The sequence below is a fragment of the Aulonocara stuartgranti genome (genome assembly GCF_965226115.1).
Source record: "Aulonocara stuartgranti genome assembly, chromosome: 7".
NCBI lineage: Eukaryota > Metazoa > Chordata > Actinopteri > Cichliformes > Cichlidae > Aulonocara > Aulonocara stuartgranti.
Genome location: NC_138945.1, coordinates 26,284,143 through 26,303,900, shown reverse-complemented (window position 1 = coordinate 26,303,900; position 19,758 = coordinate 26,284,143).

Here is a 19,758-nt window from a genome sequence, read left to right as displayed (position 1 = left end):
TAAACAGCTAATTTTCCCTTATTGCATCTTCTTTACTGGCACTTAAAAACTCTCCTCCCTCTATGACACGTGATTTCCTGACAGTGTCACAGACTTTCTCTTTCTGATTTAAAAATGCAAAAAATAGTTATGAAATGAGTCATCGTTCCTCAGCTGTTTTGACTAGCATTTAGCAATTTCTCAGCCTCAGTCACTTAAGCCCCTGAACCTTCTGAACACCTCTCTCTGTTTGGGTAATCGCTGTACCTGACGTGTGTTGCTGCATTTCACCTTTCAAGAATCTAGGTCTGCTGTCTGGCTTCAGCACTGTTTAATTTCCTATTCACATTGTCAGACAACAACCATATCTCCTCCTCTTCTTCTCTTCTTCTTAGTTTATCTAGTATTATTGCTGTAACAGCTCACGCCTGTCAATGGTATGCTGCAGACATATTTGACTTTTAAACAATTCCATTTGGGGATGGATCAGTTGCACAGAAATAACCGTGTAAAGACAACCTGTACACTTTCAGTCAGCCAGTGTTTCCCTCTGCGGTGGTAACTCCAGCTGAGAATGGACAGATGTTGGGCGCTGCCAGCAATCTGTCGTTCATGTCAGCTTTACAGCCTTGTCTTTCCCGCTGAGGTCCCGACTTCACAGATGGTGAAGATTGATTTGATGAAGGCCAACCACTGTGCAGAATGTCATGATGAAATGACGATCAATCACTGCATAAGTTTAGTGTGTATTCTTAAGTGATAGGCAACAGAAAAAATCCTGCACGTGCCGATGTTGTTTCTACTTTTTTCTTTTATGGACTTTACAAAGTAAGAGCGCAACTAATTATTTTAATCCATGAGTTCGCGGGCTAATTGTTTTCTCAAATTAATAAATGATTTCATATATTAAATGGCAAAAAACGTTACTAATTGTTTTGAAGCTCAGTGCAGCTGCATGTGAACTCCAGACAATGTTGGGAAATTTCCTTAGGGACTAATAAAGTATTCTGATTCTGAAAATCAAATTGGGGTATTGTTCACAGTTGGTCGTCTGTCTGGACATACTTTGCTGAAGATGCTGGTTGGGTGAAATGTGCAGTAAGAAGCATTACATGCCCTCATGGTTGAAAACCTAGCAGACTACCCGCTGACCCCCTGACTGAATACAAAGTAATCAATAGCTGCAGCCCTAGTACACATCATTCTCTTGCAACTAGTTGTCAGATGGTCATCAACTGGTCTCTAGGTCTGTGTGACTGAGGCTTACGAGGGACCCTCCAGGGTCAGTTCTATCTAAAATAACAAAATCAACCAACTGTTAAACTCCTTACTTGGACTTTTTCCACATGTATGCTGTTGGCATCGTTCAGCACCGCGGACAGCACTTGACAGTGTGCTATTCCAATATGTTAATGCTTTAATTGAAGCATGTCACCTTTGAAATCACAACAGTTCTTGCCTCCGTTTAACTTTTTATTCTGTTCAGTAGAGATTGAGGTGACTCTCTTAGGAAGATGGAGAACAAAAAGATATCCCGCTGATGGAGAAAACGGAAGAGTCCCAGAAATATGGTCTTAGTTGATGTGACGTAGCGTGCCAAGTTATATAACTTGTTCTTTCATTTAGGGTCTATAAGTCTCTAATGGTGATACAGTTATAAGTTATAAACAACACATATTTAAAAAAAAATGTAACTTGCACTAATAATGCTTAACTGCACGAAAATAGCAAAGTAATTAAGTGTAACTGAATCCTGTTAAATCAGTAATACAACTCTACTTTTATCTAGTTGTAAAAACAACACCATTAAAGTATTTTATGTCAGTAATAATCTTTTTACCTGGATGCCTTTTGTAAAGATACTGTGCACTTGTAATTGGCTTTAGGTGCAGCTATGAACGCAGAAGACCTTACTGTAAGCTAAGCATGCTTGATGTGAGCCAAACTACTGCAAAAATGAATTAATTTGGACTTCTGCAGCAAGTGTGGGAAAACTCTGAGGGAAAATAATGAGGGAAAAGAGAGAAAGATGCCAAGAGATGGAGCAAGAGAGGGAGAAAAGGACAGAAAACATCTGGTCAGTGGCTCTGTGGTTTGATGTTGGGGTCTAGATTGACAACACACAATGCGCACATTCCACACACACACACACACACACACACACACACACACACACACACACACACACACAGTGTATGTTTCTGAACCCTCTGTCACTGCACTGATGTTTTTTAAGCTGTATAATCATTGGTCTGTGGTAACTGTATGCACATTGCACTAATGAACTAATAATGAGTTACCGATCAGTTTCCGACTGATCTCTTCATTGCATTGCCCTGCAGTCTCGTTGTTTTGTGTAACCGTCCTAACAAGACTCAGATGTTGGAAGTCAGTTGTCCGTGAGGGAAAAAAAAAAGCTTCATCACACCAGAAAACAATTTTCTGGATTGAGTGAAGCACCACATATTGGATTTTTTTTTTCTAAACTATTTAGGAAAGCTGCAGGGGTTTCCCTCTCTGGAGCTGCTGTCGTTCAAATGTTGTTTACTCTACTTCAAGCGACATGTGATCCCAAGATTGTTTTCATTCAGCGCAATGAATTTTATAGTAACGGCAAATATATATTTCCAAATACTGCGCAATACATAGCATGATCCCGCTGAAAAAATAACTATCTGTCGTCACCACAGTTGCAGTAAGTCTTGTATATTTTAGTCATGTTGTAAAAGCAGTGCTGTGCTAATGATGAAGTGTTTTAGATGTGGCCACGTTTCTCAAAAATCTTTTTCTTCTCTTGTAGGAAAGGAATTAGTTTCATTGTCTCGTGGTTTTGGCTAAAATTTGCGTTGCAATCTGAGGCCAAGCTTCAAAGTCCCAGAGAGCTGAAGAGCAGATCTGGGATCAGCACCCAAAGCTAATGGCTGTAATCGTATTTATTCCCAAAGAGCTGTGTGGATTTTAGAACAGCTAATTTGAATGGCTTTGCAGACTCTCGCCCACATGAGCTGACGCTGGTCCCCTCCGGCTCCGTTGGTCATGCCTTGGATAAGTCCTGATTGCTCATGCCTAGGAGGAGAAAGCCATTACGGACCAGAAGTTTGGCGCGCTGATTCTAATTGTTTCATTGCGGTTGAGCTGGTGGCTTTGAACTCATTATGGTCTTCAAACTAACTCTGCAGAAATGACCCTGGCATTTAACTTTAATTACAAGAACATTAAAGCTGTTACAGATAAAAGGAGCTCCTGCGATAAGCTAACTTACAGATAAACTATGGTTGCGACCAAGCTGCGGAACAGATAATTCTCAGCGAATGCAAACCATCAGTGACAACTTTAATAATCCCAAGCACTTTGATTACAATCTGTTTCAAGCAATGGTTTGAATGGTTTAAGCAAATCGGAGTCCACTTTAAAGGTAGTTTTACTGCCCCTCCCACTGAGCGAATTATTTTTGCCATTTAGTTGCAATGAAATGCAAACAAACATGGATCAGCAGGTTAACTGCAGCAACGAGAAAAACATGAGTAAACACTTATTTGTCAGTCAGTTTGAGAAGGTATGCTAGACTCTTGAGCAAAGACACACGATGTTCAGATCGCATAAACAAAGAAGTTCTGAGACGGTGACCTGGAACAATAAGGGTGATTTATGGTTCACACACCACAGTATTTCCGATGGTCTCTTGATACTAAAAAAGCTAAAACAAAAAACAAAAAAAAGCACATACAGACAACACTGTCTTCAAGTAATAATTCCCTTCAGATAACGACACACTTTAAAGTTCTGATGATCTGGTTTCTGTCATTGACTGGAATGTTTTATTGTTTAGAAATTAAAACATACAACATCATATGAGCCACACATGAGGATTTTCTTGTGAAGGGAGAACCTTTGCCTTGGAGGCCTGATTCAGCTCACTATTGGATAACACTATTGGATTCTCTAAAGGATTCTTGAAAGAGATTCTACAGCCTATTTCACACTGGACTGAAAAGCTTTCGAACACCCATTAACATCTGGCTTTTGTCTTCTTTATGAACGAGAACAATTTGCAGTTAACAATCAGGTCAAATGGCTTTGCAGTATTTATTATCTTGCAAAAATAGAAACATATGATGATGCTGTCACCTCTACTGGTAACTTCAGCGACTCTGTGATTTCAGCCAAAAATGTCATAAAAAAGACAGAAAGGAGAAAACATACCCCAGAAACCTCGTGGTGGTGGGATGCACTACCATGAGGGTTAAGAATTTTTGAAAAAACTGACACTGATCAGACAAAAAGGGTAACAACACTAAGCTGTGAGGCTCTAACAGCAGAGCGAATGGTGGGACCCTGACACCTGCTCCAATCACATGGCAGCAGCTCAGTACATTTAGGCATGTACAGGTGGTAGAAAAGGACATGCTGAAATACAAACTGAGCATCAGAATTAGTGGCGTGCAGGTCGATACTAATACTGAAAAATCGATTCTTCCAATACCAGATAGTTATATTCTGCAATCGATTCTCATATTAAAATATCAATATTTTAGTAAATTGTGGTAAATTTGTAGGTTGTCTAACAGTAACATGGTGGACAGTAACATTCATATTGGGGTCGTCTAAATGGTGGTAAGAACTACTTCTTCTTCCGCCTGTCAAAGCCACATGCCAAATATGGCTTTAAAAATGCGTCATGGCTCACGTGTTCTCGGTCACACAGTTTACAATAATGGCTGATCACAAACGGAGCCAAGACGCGGTTTGTGACACGTGTCAAAACCACAAACCTCGTCAAACACAAACAAAAGTAAATCATAACACGGAATTTGATGATGAGATTATGATGAGGCAAACTGAAGGCGAGGAGAGCGAAGGTCAGGGACAGGGAAGGTCTTTAGTGGTGTAATTTTGAAAGGTGGCTTAGGCTTATGTTGATGTTTAAACAGTGGGTATTCCCTGCATCCTTAAAACTACAGAATTACATTTTTTTCAAAGTGACATTAATAAATATGGTTCCAAAATATGTAATGAAATAAATACATGCCACAAAAAATACCTGTGCGAGCTAGGTGTCATTAAAATATGCAGTAAAAACAGCTATTATTGGCTTTAAAAAATAAAAATACATATAAATATACACACAACTCAAAAACATTTCATACATATACAAATGTTTTCAGCCAGCTTAGATATTTTGTTAGCATTTCAGTCAAATTGTGTGGCAACTACTCAGTATTTTCCTTCTAAAAAACTAATCTGAAATGAGAGCCTTTATCGCCTTTTTTGACAAAAGAAATTGTTTTTGTAACAATTTTACCATTTACTTTTGTTTTTAGGCTTCCAACTGGCTAACATTTCTGTCTGGCTCAGCAACTGTTTTCACATCACTTGACCTAATTTTCAGCATTTCCATGTGGACAGAAAGTGGAAAATCCCTGTTTTGCAAAATACCCATGCAGGTGTGGACATAAAACACCCACATTATAAAAGTGACAACGTCTTCAGGTGGCAGACTTATGATTCGTATAAACAACTGAGAAGTGATCTGACACAGGACTTCTGTTCTTCGTCCACAACTGTCCACTAATAGTAAAAAGGTGATATTTGATTTCTTAGGGGCAGAAAAGTATGACTCAATATGAAGTCAGCTAATTATAGAGCTAATTATATATTTGAAGGAAAGTGATGCCATATTTTAGTTTTCAGACACCAAACATCCCATCTGTGAAACAGACATAGCCCTCTGACATCTGCCTTACAGATAACATCCATACACCAGCAGCACTGATGCCATAATGAGCCCCACAGTCAAAAGAAGAGCACTGACAAATATTAACTTCACAGAGCACGGAGCAAGTGTGCGCAGTAGGTGTTGGGTGTTCCTCCTCAATCGGAAGTATCTGTTGCTTCATTTGTGTGCTGGCTCGCTAATGTCTTCATTATTTAACAAACTTCATTATTTAGCATTGTCATTAATGTTTAATGAGGTTAATGTTTAATGAGCATGAAGAATTGCTGTCAGTGGAAATGAGTCAGTCGAACTTTAGACAGATGAAACTGGTCCTGGTTTGTTATGATACAACCTCTACGAGTGAAGAAGCATTAACAGTTTAGGAAAAAGCGGACTCCGCTTTGGAGCACTTTCAGGTTTTGAATGTGACGTCACAAAATCTCATCAGATACGTCTGCAGCCAGTTTCACACTTAATTTATCACGTATTGGTTAAATTATAAACTGTTATTCTGTATATCAGCTGGTGCCGGGTCTGGGATTAAGTTTACATTTTGAAATGTAAACCCAAAGTTTGAAATGCTGCCCAAAGCACTGCTGACAGCTTCTTCGTCTTGTGGGATGGCTTCCATATTTTAATAATGTTACCTACATGGAAGTAATTATTGTGTGGCCCACGCAGGAGACTGAAAGCAGTCTGAAAGCAGGAATGTTAAACACAACTGCCACTGGAATTGTAAATCTCATGATGCATTTGCTTTGGTAGCGATGCTCATTTCCATGGCTTGACCGGCTGTTCACTTACTGGCAGCCAACTCAGTCGATGAAATGCATTTTGTGATATGACGCCTCATTTATAATTGTTGCACACGCACGAAAACACGGCTTGAAAGAAGTGTGTGCCATTTCCGATGGAAAAGAGAAGAATTGTAAAAACATACTTGATGGGGCCATATGCCCACCTTTGTGGAAACTTTGATCGATGTATACAGACAACACAGATGCTGAGGCAGTGAACGCGAGGCTGATATTTTCCTTTTTTTAATTTCATTTCATTTCCAAGGGAGAATCCGTGAAGCTGGAACAGGGGAGCTTAATTTAAATATTTTAAAGAATGGCACTGAAAGATAAAAACTGACAAAGAAAACATCGGCATTCAAAAAAAATGCTGATTTTTGTTAAAAAGCAATTAAAACGAACTGTTCTTTTACATTTACAGGTTTGTCTGTTTGATTTTTACACTCAAAGTTTCTTTTTACATTTTTGCTATTCAGTTTCAATTCTGTGGCACTCTTTTAGCATGTGTGAGAGGAGCAGAGTGTTGTACGTCTTGTATGCCATTTTCATATAATTTGCATCCTGCCTTTTACACTTAAGTTTTTGTCTTTCAATCCCATTTTTGTTTTGTTTTTTTGTTTTTGAAAGCATCCTATGGCACTGTTCTGGCTCCATAGAGCACCAGATGTTGGCACATCGTCTAATCCTGGAAATCCTGGAAAATGAATTCAATAGTTTATAGAAGAGAACTTTTCTAGGTGCCTCATAGAGACCGTGATTCATTTTACAGGTAACCAAGAACACTGAGCTTTATAACGCAGTATTTTAATGCAACAATAATCTTTTTGATACCCAATCAATCAGCTGGTAGAAATGTAAATACAGAAGTAATATGGGAGAAAATGCAAAGATAATCAGCCTGCAGGGGATTTAAACTAAAAGTCCTCACTAGTTAGTTGGTCTTGGTCCATAGTGACATGGCAACACATTCAAAGTTGCTGCAGATTTTTCAGTTGCACATCCATGATCTGAATCTGCTGTTCCACCACAACCAAATGTGCTCTATTGGATTCAAATCTCTTGACTCTCGGGGTCATTTGAGTACAGTGAACTCATTGTCAAGTTCAAACATTACCCTGTTGGAAGCAGCCATCAGAAGATGGGTACACTGGGGTTATAATAGGACGGACATAGCTGTGGCATTTAAACAATGCTCAGTTGAACTAAGAGGCTTAAAGTATGCCAAGAATATATCCCCACACCATTACATTACCCCACAACATGCAGGGTGGATCCAAACTTTCTTGGTGTTCATGCCAAATTCCATCCCAACCATCTGAATGTCACAGCAGAAACTGAGACTCATCACACAAGGCAAGAACTGGTCTTTTTAAAATTTTCTGTTGTCTGATTTTGGTGAGCCCATGTGAATTTTAGCCTCTTTTTTCTGTTTTTAGCTGACATGACTGGCATGCAATACAGGTCTGCAGCTGTAGACCATCTGCTCCAAAGTCCAACGTGTAATGCATCCAGAGATGCTCTTCTGCATACCTTGGTTGTAAAGAGTTGCTGAGTTACTACTACTCAATGCAGTCTGGTTGTATACTGCTGACCACTGGCATCTACAAAATACAATACAACATTTTAGACCATTCTCTGTAAACCCTAGAGATATTAACCTGTCAACCCTCAAACCTACCTGTCTACCACAACCCTGCCACATTCAAAGTTACTTCAGTCCCTTTTCTTCCCCACTCTGATGATGCACAGTTTGAACTTTAGCAAGTCAATTTGGGTTTTTTGTGGTAGAGGATTTTCAAGCAGTGCCTCTGATCTGATTAAAACAAATCTACCTGCCTCTCTTTTGGTCATTTTGGCAAGATTTGTCAAACATGCATCGTTTAACTTCATCTCTCCTGTTATGATGTTTGAGCTAAGTCCAGTGGCGGGTGATGGGTCTTCACTAAAATATTAATGCGGGGACAGGAAATGTTGGTTCTGGGTGAATAATGCAACAGGTGGATTAGTTCTGGTTTCAGAGAAAGCGAGTGGGGGGATAAATTAATAATTATAGATGCTTCCATCAAGGTTTTTAAAATTAAATGAATTCAATTCAATTCAATTCAATTATGATGGTAAAAAAGGTTTTTTACTCACCCCTTTAAGCATTTTAGTTGTAACTTTGAGGAAAGTAACTGGTTTTGTTGTTGTTATCCTGTTCCTCAATGTAAGCTATTCCTTTTAAACTTTAGGGATACGTTGTTTATTTGAAACAAGTTAACAGAGCACTTTTTATGTAACTGTAATGAAGTTTGACATTTAGCATAAACTAGCACATCTGTCACAGTCCAGACACGTATGTAGTTAAAGAGAAACGACAGGAAAGAGGCTTACAAGAGTGAGAAGGAGAGAAGGTTTAGGGACACTGGGAAGTGGAACGTGTAGTGGGGGGGGGAGAGGGAGGTAATTGTCTTTGATGACTGATGATTCTCATGGCTTTTTGTTTATTTCACCAGCCAGGAAGTTCAAAACAGAGGAGCCCTGTGGCCAATCAGTGGTTATCATTAAAAGGCGTGATGAGTGCCAGAACCAATCAAATGCCGGATGAAGGAGAAACAAGTACAAGATAAAATCCAGTGTATCATTATTCATTACTGCTTAAAAGCTTGGGCTCCTTAAAAAATGTCATTCTTTCCAAGGAAACATTTTTTTTTGTACTGCAAAGGAAAGTAAAACCGAGACATTAGTAAGGTTTAAGACAATTATTTTTCCTTAGAATAATTATTTTATTTTTTAAGCTTATTCATCACGTCCCTGCAGACCACAAATGACAGTACTGATACTGTTCACATATGGACACGACAGTCATGAAAATTACACTACACTACATTAGGGCAATTATTGTGACAGGTGGAATGTAGGTTTCCACCTAGAAACAATTTCTAAGCAGCAGCAGTTGAAAGGTCCTTGGTTACCACTTAAACGTTTTGGAAGGGCAACCGTCTATAGGGAGGATTCTGGTGGTTCCATTTAAGAATAATGGATGCTAACGTGGTCCTGGGCACTGTTTGCCTAGACAAACCTTAGGCTACAGTCCCACACATCAACACGAATCTGAATCGTAATGAGGACACATATACAGGATTTCTTCTAGTATTTATGTAGCAAAACAAAGCAAAGATAAAAACCAGCTCAAAGAGACTTCACAGTGATCACCAAGGCGATTTTAAGGTAGAAATATTAACGTAAAAAGGAAAAGACTATCTCTCAAGTGCAGAGTGTGTCCTTGGGCAAGACGCTTCACCCGTTGCCTACTGGTGGTGGTCAGAGGGCCAGGTGGCGCCAGTGTCCGGCAGCCTCGCCTCTGTCAGCGCGCCCCAGGGTGGCTGTGGCTACAATGTAGCTTACCATCACCAGTGTGTGAATGGGTGGATGACTGAATGTAGTGTAAAGCGCTTTGGGGTCCATATGGACTAAGTAAAGCGTTATACAAATACAGGCCATTTACCATTGATCGATGGTCTACTGACCTCACAGCCCATTGTTCGTCTGTGGTGCTAGTTTCATTCATTGTGCAAAGGTACTGTTTATAAGGTTGGGAAAACCTGCATCAACTGAGACTGAAGAAGTCACATGTATGAGTGACGAACCATCCAGATGAACAGAATCAACTTTTTGGGATTTCCGTATCTGGATGATTGAGCATGCATCAGACATACGTTATGTAACTTTTTCTTCCTTTTCTTTCTTTCTGATGATCAAATAGTTCCAAGTGAATATTGAGTAATATGTTTACTCGAAATGTCTGCCACTAAAACACACAGTCAAACACATCCAGTTCCACAAGCTTTTTTCCTTCTTGGCCACCACCAAAGTTCACACGAGAAATCCTCTGTAGGGGACATCTGAGTAACTCCCATGACATGCAGGACTGTATCAGGCAGGAGGTAAAATGGAGGCCAGGTGTGTGTGTGTGTGTGTGTGTGTGTGTGTGTGTGTGTGTGTGTGTGTGTGTGTGTGTGTGTGTGTGTGTGTGTGTGTGTGTGTGTGTGTGTGTGTGTGTGTGTGCATGAGCAAGCACTCAGGGTTTATTTGGCTAAAATGCTCCCAGACCTTTCAAACATGAACACACCTGCTTTTGACAGAACAGCACAACACCTTTTCTTCATTTTAAGGAACACCCTCTGTGTTCTCTTGACCTTGTTGCTTCCGCAAATGCACCCACCTACAAGCTTGCACACTTACTGACACATAAACACACACACGGAAACGGTATTATATACACAAACTTTTGTATAAAGGTCAGATGAGGGTGAGTCATCAAGGGAAAAAGTTCATCATCTCTTTCCTAATGTTACACTGGATTTTTGTAACCTCCAACCACACAGTAACAAACACACACCAACACACTTGCCCATTACGTTGTTCATTTGGAAGAGGACACCTGTCTTGTTCCATGTACTAAGGTAGGGTTTCAGGTGTCGGTTTCAAGTGAGCCATCAGCACCTCCACCCACCTGCACACACTCAGTCAGCACACGACTAGCATACAACTTTATCTTTATCTTCTACATATATGAACGTATGGCAGGTGGAGACATCCCACCTCCCCCACAAAACATGCTAGTGAGGGGAGAAAGAGGGTGACACCAGTTGAAAGGATGAAATTATGTCTGGTCTCAGATGAGAGAACAAACTGAGGCAGACAAAGCGCTGTGATGTGGTGAAGCCATCCAGCCATCCCCGGGTACACAGGTAGACAAAAGAGAGTCAATTCAAAGCCCTGCAAACTGTATTCTGTCTAGACATGCGAAAAACCAAAGCAAAAAAGAAAAAAGTCCATACAGAGCAGAGGACATTCCTCTGTAGGTAAGACGAGAACAAAAAACTATAAAGCTCAAAATGTTTTAAAAGCACTTTGAGCACTTGAATTAACCTGTTAAGTATTTGTCTCTATAGTGGGCACTTTAAAGATCAAACATGTGGGATTGTTTTACAGTTTTTTCTATGATTTGAGGTATTTAAAAGTATAGCTCCTGTTTTTCTAAGACATCTTAAGGGTTTTTTTCTTTTCACTTAATTCGGCTAAGATATTGCATATGTGTAGGTCTTAAAAGTTCTTTCATAGGTCCTGAGAATATATTAAGGTCTAATTTATAATTGTTTGTGCCAGAGATAGTGATTGCCATCTGTCAAATTACAGTCACATATTGTTAGCTAGATTTACAAGTAAATCATGAACTGCTCTCTAGAATATGTTTTCAAGTATAATATAGCCATTTTCTTGCCTTTTTGTTATGTTAGTGTTGCTACTGTAAGCATTTTTTTCTTACATCCATCCATCCATTCGCTTCTGCTTATCCTTTTCAGGGTCACGGGGGGTGCTGGAGCCTATCCCAGTTGTCATAGGGCGAGAGGCGGGGTACACCCTGGACAGGTCACCAGTCAGGCTAACACACAGAGACATACAATCATTCGTACTCACACTCACTTCCGCATTCACACCTATGGGCAATTTAGAATAATCAATTAACCTATCCCCACAAACTGCATGTCTTTGGACAGTGGGAGGAAGCCAGAGTACCCAGAGGGAACCCACGCAAACATGGGGAGAATATGCAAACTCCACACAGAAAGACCCCGGCCTGATGGTTGAATTGAACTTTTTTTTGCTGTGCGGCAACAGTGCTAACCTGCGCCTTGATTTGTCACACCCTTTTGTAACCCCAACATATCTTATCACAGCAGTGCAAGAGTTTTGGGGTGTTGTCTGGGCTCAGTTTCTGATTGACTGAACCTGAAAAGGTTTGCATTTAAGCAAGCCTGAGGTTTGCCTTTAATGAGAACTACTACTTGCTTGACCTCATTACGCTCCCCTTGCTGTTGTTTTAGCTTAGGGTCGAGTGAAAAGGTCCAGAGTCCAATCAGCAACCCCCTGGCAACCAACAGTCACATTTCCCAGCCAGTTTGCAAGTGGTTGTTGGAGTTTGTGGGCATTTGTTAATCGGTCATAAAGAGGACGTTGCAGCAAAAAAAACCTTGCTTTGGCTACTAGCAGATGGCCATCATCGTCTGTATTTTGCATAGAAGATGCCACCTTGTCTGCAGACACTCACCAACTACTCACTGAGCTATAGTAAAATTATGAAACATGTGATGCAAACTAAGAAAAATTGGAAAATACACATTTTTCACTAGTGATCAGAGGTTGACAAGGGGTTGTCAAGTAATGTCTAGGTCTATGTAACTAAAATTGCTCAGTAATTTTTTAAAAAGCCTGAAGTCTTGGCATAACATAAATGGGGGGTTATCCGGGATCTTTTGGACTCTCTGGACTGTTTTTGATAGGGTAAACGATAGTTAACCTAAGATGTTCGCTATTATTGAGAAAACACTCTTAGCATTTACTTAGAAGTGATCACCTGGCCCGTGCTTCTCTGATACTCACTATTTTCTGCAAATTTTCCCAGCAAATTTCTGCTGAATATAGGCAGATGTTTCACAGGGCTGATTTCCAACCCTAGACACTATAAGTCTAGTTTAAAACATAATCTAATTAGCATCACTGCACTGAATTTAAATTCATGTCTTCTATTCTTGATATAACTTGACATTGTCAATGAACACCACAGTCTGCTTTGCACCAACATAATGCTAACAAATTTATCCTTCCAAGTTTTTTCATGCAATAATTTAAATGATAAAATACTTAAAGTTACTTAAAGAAATTACATAAAAAGCACGACTTCAGAAATCAAAGATCCAATAGTCTGTCTGATTAAAACTTAAATGAATTTATTACATATAAGCTTTCATTTTCAAGTATATTAAATGTCACCTAATGAAAAGTTTATCTTCCTCTCTTGTCTTGTCTTTGTTTAATCGTTCTCCATCACTATGTTGCACATTAATTTTTTTCCTCATCTCTCTGAAATCGGTGACTGTATGTTTAGCTAACTAGACACACTGATACAAACTATAGGATGAAGATGAAAGAGTTTTTGTTTGTTGCACTGTTTGAAAAGTTGTATTTGCAATTACCTACCACTTTAAAACGTGTTATTCCATTGATATTAACCCTTCTTTATTTACTTTATTTACTTTATTACTTTATTTACATCGCAACATGAACACTTTACAGAGATGAGAAGAAATAGCAGATGTTTAGAGGGCGCAAACAAGTCTGCGGAGTGTAATTATTTTCTTATCACTGAAAACTAATCTTCAACACCAGGCAACACTATTGCCTGGTGTTGCTTCCAACACCAGGCAACAGAGCACAAAAATTTAACTCATTCAGCAGTAATATGCATTAACCTGCCAATCAAATTTAATTCTCATTAAATAAAGATGCCAGAATGCTATTCTGGATCCAATCCAATTCCCTTTAATCTTGTTTGTTTGTTATTTGTCTTTGTTTTTTTAGTTTATGGTGTTTCATTGTTATTCTGTATGTTTCAAAGTTTGGCAATGTACTACATTTCTGGACTGCTGCCTGCTCACAAGTTTAGCCTTTAAAGCTGCCTTTGTGTTACAACCCGGCTTGTAAGTTTGAACAACGACTCACTCGAGAGTTTTTGGACACAAGTTTTAATTTTAAAAAAAGAAAAACACCAAAAAACCAAGACTAACAAAAGGAGTGTCCCTTGCACGCAAACCTCTGGTATGCTTTTATCCACACTTCATCAGGTGCAGAAAATAAGCAGTTAAGACCAGACAACACCCTAAAACACTAGCACTGCTACCCCAAGGCAACTAGGGCTTAGATAAATATGACAGCAGTCCGTTGTTGATCTAATAGGTAATTGTTAACATAGTACTCACACATGCAAACACTGGAAACCAGATCACAACAACATATAAACAAAAATAACTAAAATAACCATCACAGAACTACTAAATTAACAATTTTAATGATTCCAAGGAGTCTTTAATATTTTATCCCTTTCTTTGTGCTTACTGCAAACTAAATGCTTTTTTAATCATAAAGATATCACCATTTACACTGTTCAGAAATCAGTTGAACAGTGTAATTGTAGCTATAATTGAAGCACTGCCAATAGCCACAGCTGCTACTAATAGGAAGTTGATCTAATAAACACACATTGTACAGTGAAGTTGCAGAGCCATTTCTTTCCATACCATGAATCAAATCACAAAGTGAAAATACAGAGATTAGGGTGTCCTAGTAATCCTGTGGATTTGGATAGTGCCTCCCCCTTTTTTTTCCTTTTTTTTTTTTTGCTGCTTTCCTGAATGTTCTATACTGTCACTATCAAATACAGACTGAAAAAGCTCAACATGCTTCAAAAGGTAGAGAAACTCGATTCAGGGCTTCATACGTTGAGTGGTGGATACTGAAGATTCGCAGGAGTGTATTAATTCCAGTATTATGTTCTCACATTTTGAAGTTTTACAGCATGTTATAAACTTACAGAAGTTTGTAACACTAGTTACCGAACTGCTGTTGCGCTTGTGGCAGTGTGCAAAATGTCTACAACAAGCTCTACACTTTTCTCTCTTTTGTCGAGAAATGATGTTTTGACATTTATATGCACACATCATGCGGCATTCTCCTTCTAGTCCTAATTTGTTTGTGACGGTTGATTGATGATGTAAGTTGTCACTTTACAATAATAACAGACTTGCGAGCTTTTACAAGGCTAACACGAGCACCTTTGATCATGTTCTGTGAGCCACTTTGATTCCATGCTGGGCCTCACAACAACAAATGCATCTGCAGCATCAGAAGAAGCGCTGCTACCAGAGATAGCACACACTTCCAGACGCACGGGAACCTGCGGCTTTCAAAACCACAACAAACACTTGCTCCAGAACTAATCCCATGTCTGTATGCAGTGTTTTCTCCTGTTTACACTCAGTAATGATAGGGCCATTAGACATGAGACTTGGTCTCACATAAAAGGAGTCATCACGCTTCATCATCACAGTGGTCTGTTGCGTGTAATGAACACAGTGAGGCTGGGCTTCCCCTCCTCTGCTAACTTGAGTCATGGATTCCCTCCACTGTTGCTCCTCACGTATCCTGGTTGCAGGTGAATCCACATATGTAGATGCTTTAGTCCTCAGTGGACCACTGCAAAGAGGAAAATAATAAATTAAGTTTGCAAAACAGAAGAAACATGTTATGTAAACCATCAAGGATAGGCAGGCAGTCTATACAGACAGATAGATAAAACAACGTCAGTGCTGCCTTGTATTGATGATGATAGAGTTCATCTCCCAGAGCTACTCTATGTTGATTGGAGTGGGCAGGAAAAAGTGGAGTTTGGAAATCACAGGACTAAGCATTTGACTTGATTTCAACATCCAAAGAGATGTTTTACTAAGTAGAAAGTGGAATGTTACTGCGTTGTTTGCCAGAGTGGATTACATCAGTGCCCCACTCGTCATAGCAATGTAATTGCACTTCAATTTCCATCTGTGTGCTGAAAAAGAAAAATAAGGAAACTCATCAGTCACAGAACACAACATATGCTTTGCAATCCATAGATGGTTGGCTAGGATTAGTTGCTCCTAACCCAGTCTGTCCCACAGGTAGGAAATGCCTGCTGGTTCGGGCATGACCACTTGTATGCTGCAGACCTCCATCTGCAGTACACAGACAGAAATTTAGAGGTATATCTTATAAAGTTTAACCAATATGCTCAGCCTTTTAGCACAGCGGGGACTCCTTTACACATTACTTTGCTACTGAGTGGGCATGCCCTTTTAGACTTAACAATACTCAAAGAGTAACATAACAGTACTATTCCCTCTTGTCAGGGGCCAAGAGGCCTGTACGTAGGAGTGGAGCCAAAAGCAGGCCCCATGGACAGTTAGATTGCAAATTTAAGAAAGCCGATTGAACACAGTGACATTAATTGTAGGCGTGGGAATGTAGCGAGAGTCTTTGGTGTGAAGGCAACTGAAACAGAGGGAGAGGGTGGTTAATTCCAGGTTGGTTTGAAGGATGAAGGCTTACTTGCAGGTGGAAGATGAAAAGCTCTGTGGACGGTGACTAAGTGAGCGTCCAGCTAAATGGTGAGGTGAGTGAGGTTCTCACCTTGTATTTCCAGAGTTCCAGAGGAGGAGTCAAGCAGGTGAGAGTGGTGAGTAGTTGAGTTTCTAATGAAGGAGCTTACAGGCATACACACAGACTTTAGCACGAGTGACCAGCATCTAGGGGATTGTACTGCAGGTATGTCCAATCTGAGTCTTGGAGAAAGGAAACTGGAGGCGCAAAGAGACATAAATAAGTAATTCAATTCAAATCAATTCAATTTTATTTATATAGCGCCAAATCACAACAATAGTTGCCTCAAGGCACTTTATATTGTAAGCTAGACCCTACAGTAATACATTCAGAGAAAAAAAACCAACAATCATAAGATCCCCTATGAGCAAACACTTTGGCGACAGTGGGAAGGAAACACTCCCTTTTAACAGGGAGAAACCTCCAGTGGAACCAGGCTCAGGGAGGGGCGGGGCCATCTGCTGCGACCGGTTGGGGTGAGAGAAGGAAGACAGGATGAAGTACATGCTGTGGAAGAGAGACAGAGGTTAATAACAGATATGATTCAATGCAGAGAGGTCTATTAACACATACTGAGTTATAGTTATAAAGGTGACTGGAAAGGAAATACTCAGTGCATCATGGGAATCCCTCAGCAGTCTACAGCTATTGCAGCATAACTAAGGGAGGATTCAGGGTCACCTGATCCAGCCCTAACTATATGCTTTAGCAAAAAGGCTAATCTTAAAAGTAGAGGGAGTGTCTGTCTCCCGAATCCAAACTGGAAGCTGGTTCCACAGAAGAGAGGCCTGAAAACTGAAGGCGCTCCCTCCCATTCTACTTTTAAATACTCTAGGAACAACAAGTAGGCCTGCAGAGCGAGAGCGAAGTGCTCTAATAGGGTGATATGGTACTACAAGGTCATTAAGATAAGATGGGGTCTGATTATTTAAGACCTTGTATGTGAGGAGCAGGATTTTGAATTCAATTCTGGATTTAACAGGAAGCCAATGAAGGGAAGCCAAAACAGGAGAAATATGCTCTCTTTGTAGTCCCTGTCAGCACTTTTGCTGCAGCATTTTGGATTAGCTGAAGGCTTTTCAGGGAGTTTTTAGGATATCCTGATAATAATGAATTATAGTAGTCCAGCCTGGAAGTAATAAATGCATGAACTAGTTTTTCAGCATCACTCTGAGACAGGATATGTCTAGTTTTAGAGATGTTGCGCAAATGGAAGAAAGCTGTTGTTTAATATGTACATTGAAGAGCATATCCTGGTCAAAACAACTCCAAGGTTCCTCACAGCGTTACTGGAGGCCAAGGTAATGCCATCCAGAGTAAGAATCTGGTTAGATACCATATTTCCAAGATTTTCAGGGCTGAGTACAATAACCTCAGTTTTATCTGAACTAAGAAGCAGAAAGTTAGCGGCCATCCAGGTCTTTATGTCTTTAAGACATTCCTGCAGTTTAACTAATTGGTGTGTGTTATCTGGCTTCATGGATATAGAGTTGGGTGTCATCTGCATAGGTGTGGAAATGTATGCTATGTCTTCTGATGATGCTGCCTAAGGGAAGCATGTATAATGTAAACAGAATTGGTCCTAGCACTCAACCCTGTGGATGCAGGTCTAGACTGCTGGGAAAATTCTCTTAAGTGTTTCTTGTTCAGTCACCTTTTTCACTCGATGTGTGTTTATACACCTCTCTGCATTTAACTATTAGTTATTATTAATCTCTGGCTCTCTTCCACAGCATGTCTTTGTTCTGTCTTCCTCCCCTTACCAATATCCATTTTTGGCTGATGGCCTCACCTCCCTGAGCCTGGTTCTGCTGGAGGTTTCTTCCTGTTATTAGGGAGTTTTTCCTTCCCACTGTCACCAAAGTGCTTGGCCATAGGGGGTCATATGATTGCTGGGGTTTCTTTGTGTTATTGTAGGGTCCTACAGTGTAAAGCACCTTGAGGCAACAGTTGTTCTTGTATACTGCTATATAAATAAAATCTAACTGAATATAACTTGAAAAATATTGTTTTTTCTGAGAGAATTTAGCATTACCAAATTATCAATAGTAGATTCAGTGACAGAGACACCAAGTCCCCTCACTGACTGGATCAAGGCTTTTGGGTTTTTATCATTTTAATCACTGGTCTGTACAGTACTTTGCAAAGTGGTTTATAGAAATGTGCAAACAAACATAGATATCAGCTTTAAACACACTGGTTCAGATTTCCAAGATAACTTTTCACCCATGAAAATGATAGTAGGCAACACCTACCTCCAGACATATGTTTTGTTTTTTGTTTTATAATCATTCATGATCAACAGTGTCAAAGGCCTTTTTTAAGACAATAGCCCCGTTGCTTAGCCTATATTACTGTTGTTTTTAATCAACAAACTATTAGTGCATATGCTGCAGTTCTGTTGGGTCTAAACTCATATTGCTGTTAGTGTAGCACATTATTTGTGACAAATACATTATACAGTCTCCTGCAGAATATTTTTTAATTTTCTGAGAGAGTAATGAAATAGATCTCTAGCCTTATAAATTGGTACAATCTGTGTAGCTGTTTTCATTTTTTTTAGCAAAAACACCACTATCTAAAAACATGTTACAGATGTAAGTAGATTCAAACCAAGTCCAATTATTTCTTGGCCTTAAATAAGTTTACTCTATCAATGATTTTCTTTTCATCGGTATCCCTCATAAAAACAACCCAATTACTTGTTAGTGTTATTCCTTTTTTTTTTTTTCCTTTTTTGCTTCAGTGATCTTCCCTCAGTTTTGCAGCTTCTCTGGCCAAACCGGGACCAACACTGACAATGGAGCCATTAAAACGATTTATAATTTCATGTGTCATTGGTAGCTGTGTCTTTTATTAGGAAATTATTTTCGCATTCTAGTTTTGTTTTTTTGGTTCTGTTGTTAAAAGTGTCAATTAATACTTCCCATGTGTTCATATTATTTTGTTATCCTTTAGTAGTAGTAAAATAAATTGATAGTAATCTATTTTAAAATTTCTCACAGTTTTTCAATTTACATTTTAATTTTTATTGGTTTGATCAGGTTTTTTTAATTCTTTACACAGCAGAATTGTTTTTCTTACATTCATGTTGCATTCTCTTAGTCAGCCATGGTTTCTTGACATTATCAGTATAAGTTGCATTGTTATCTGTAGACAATATCGACACCTATGTGTTTGCATAAACTGCAAAAGGCAACCTCCTTCTTCCGCAAGGTCTTTAACCTGGTCATACCTGGAGTATATAAAGAA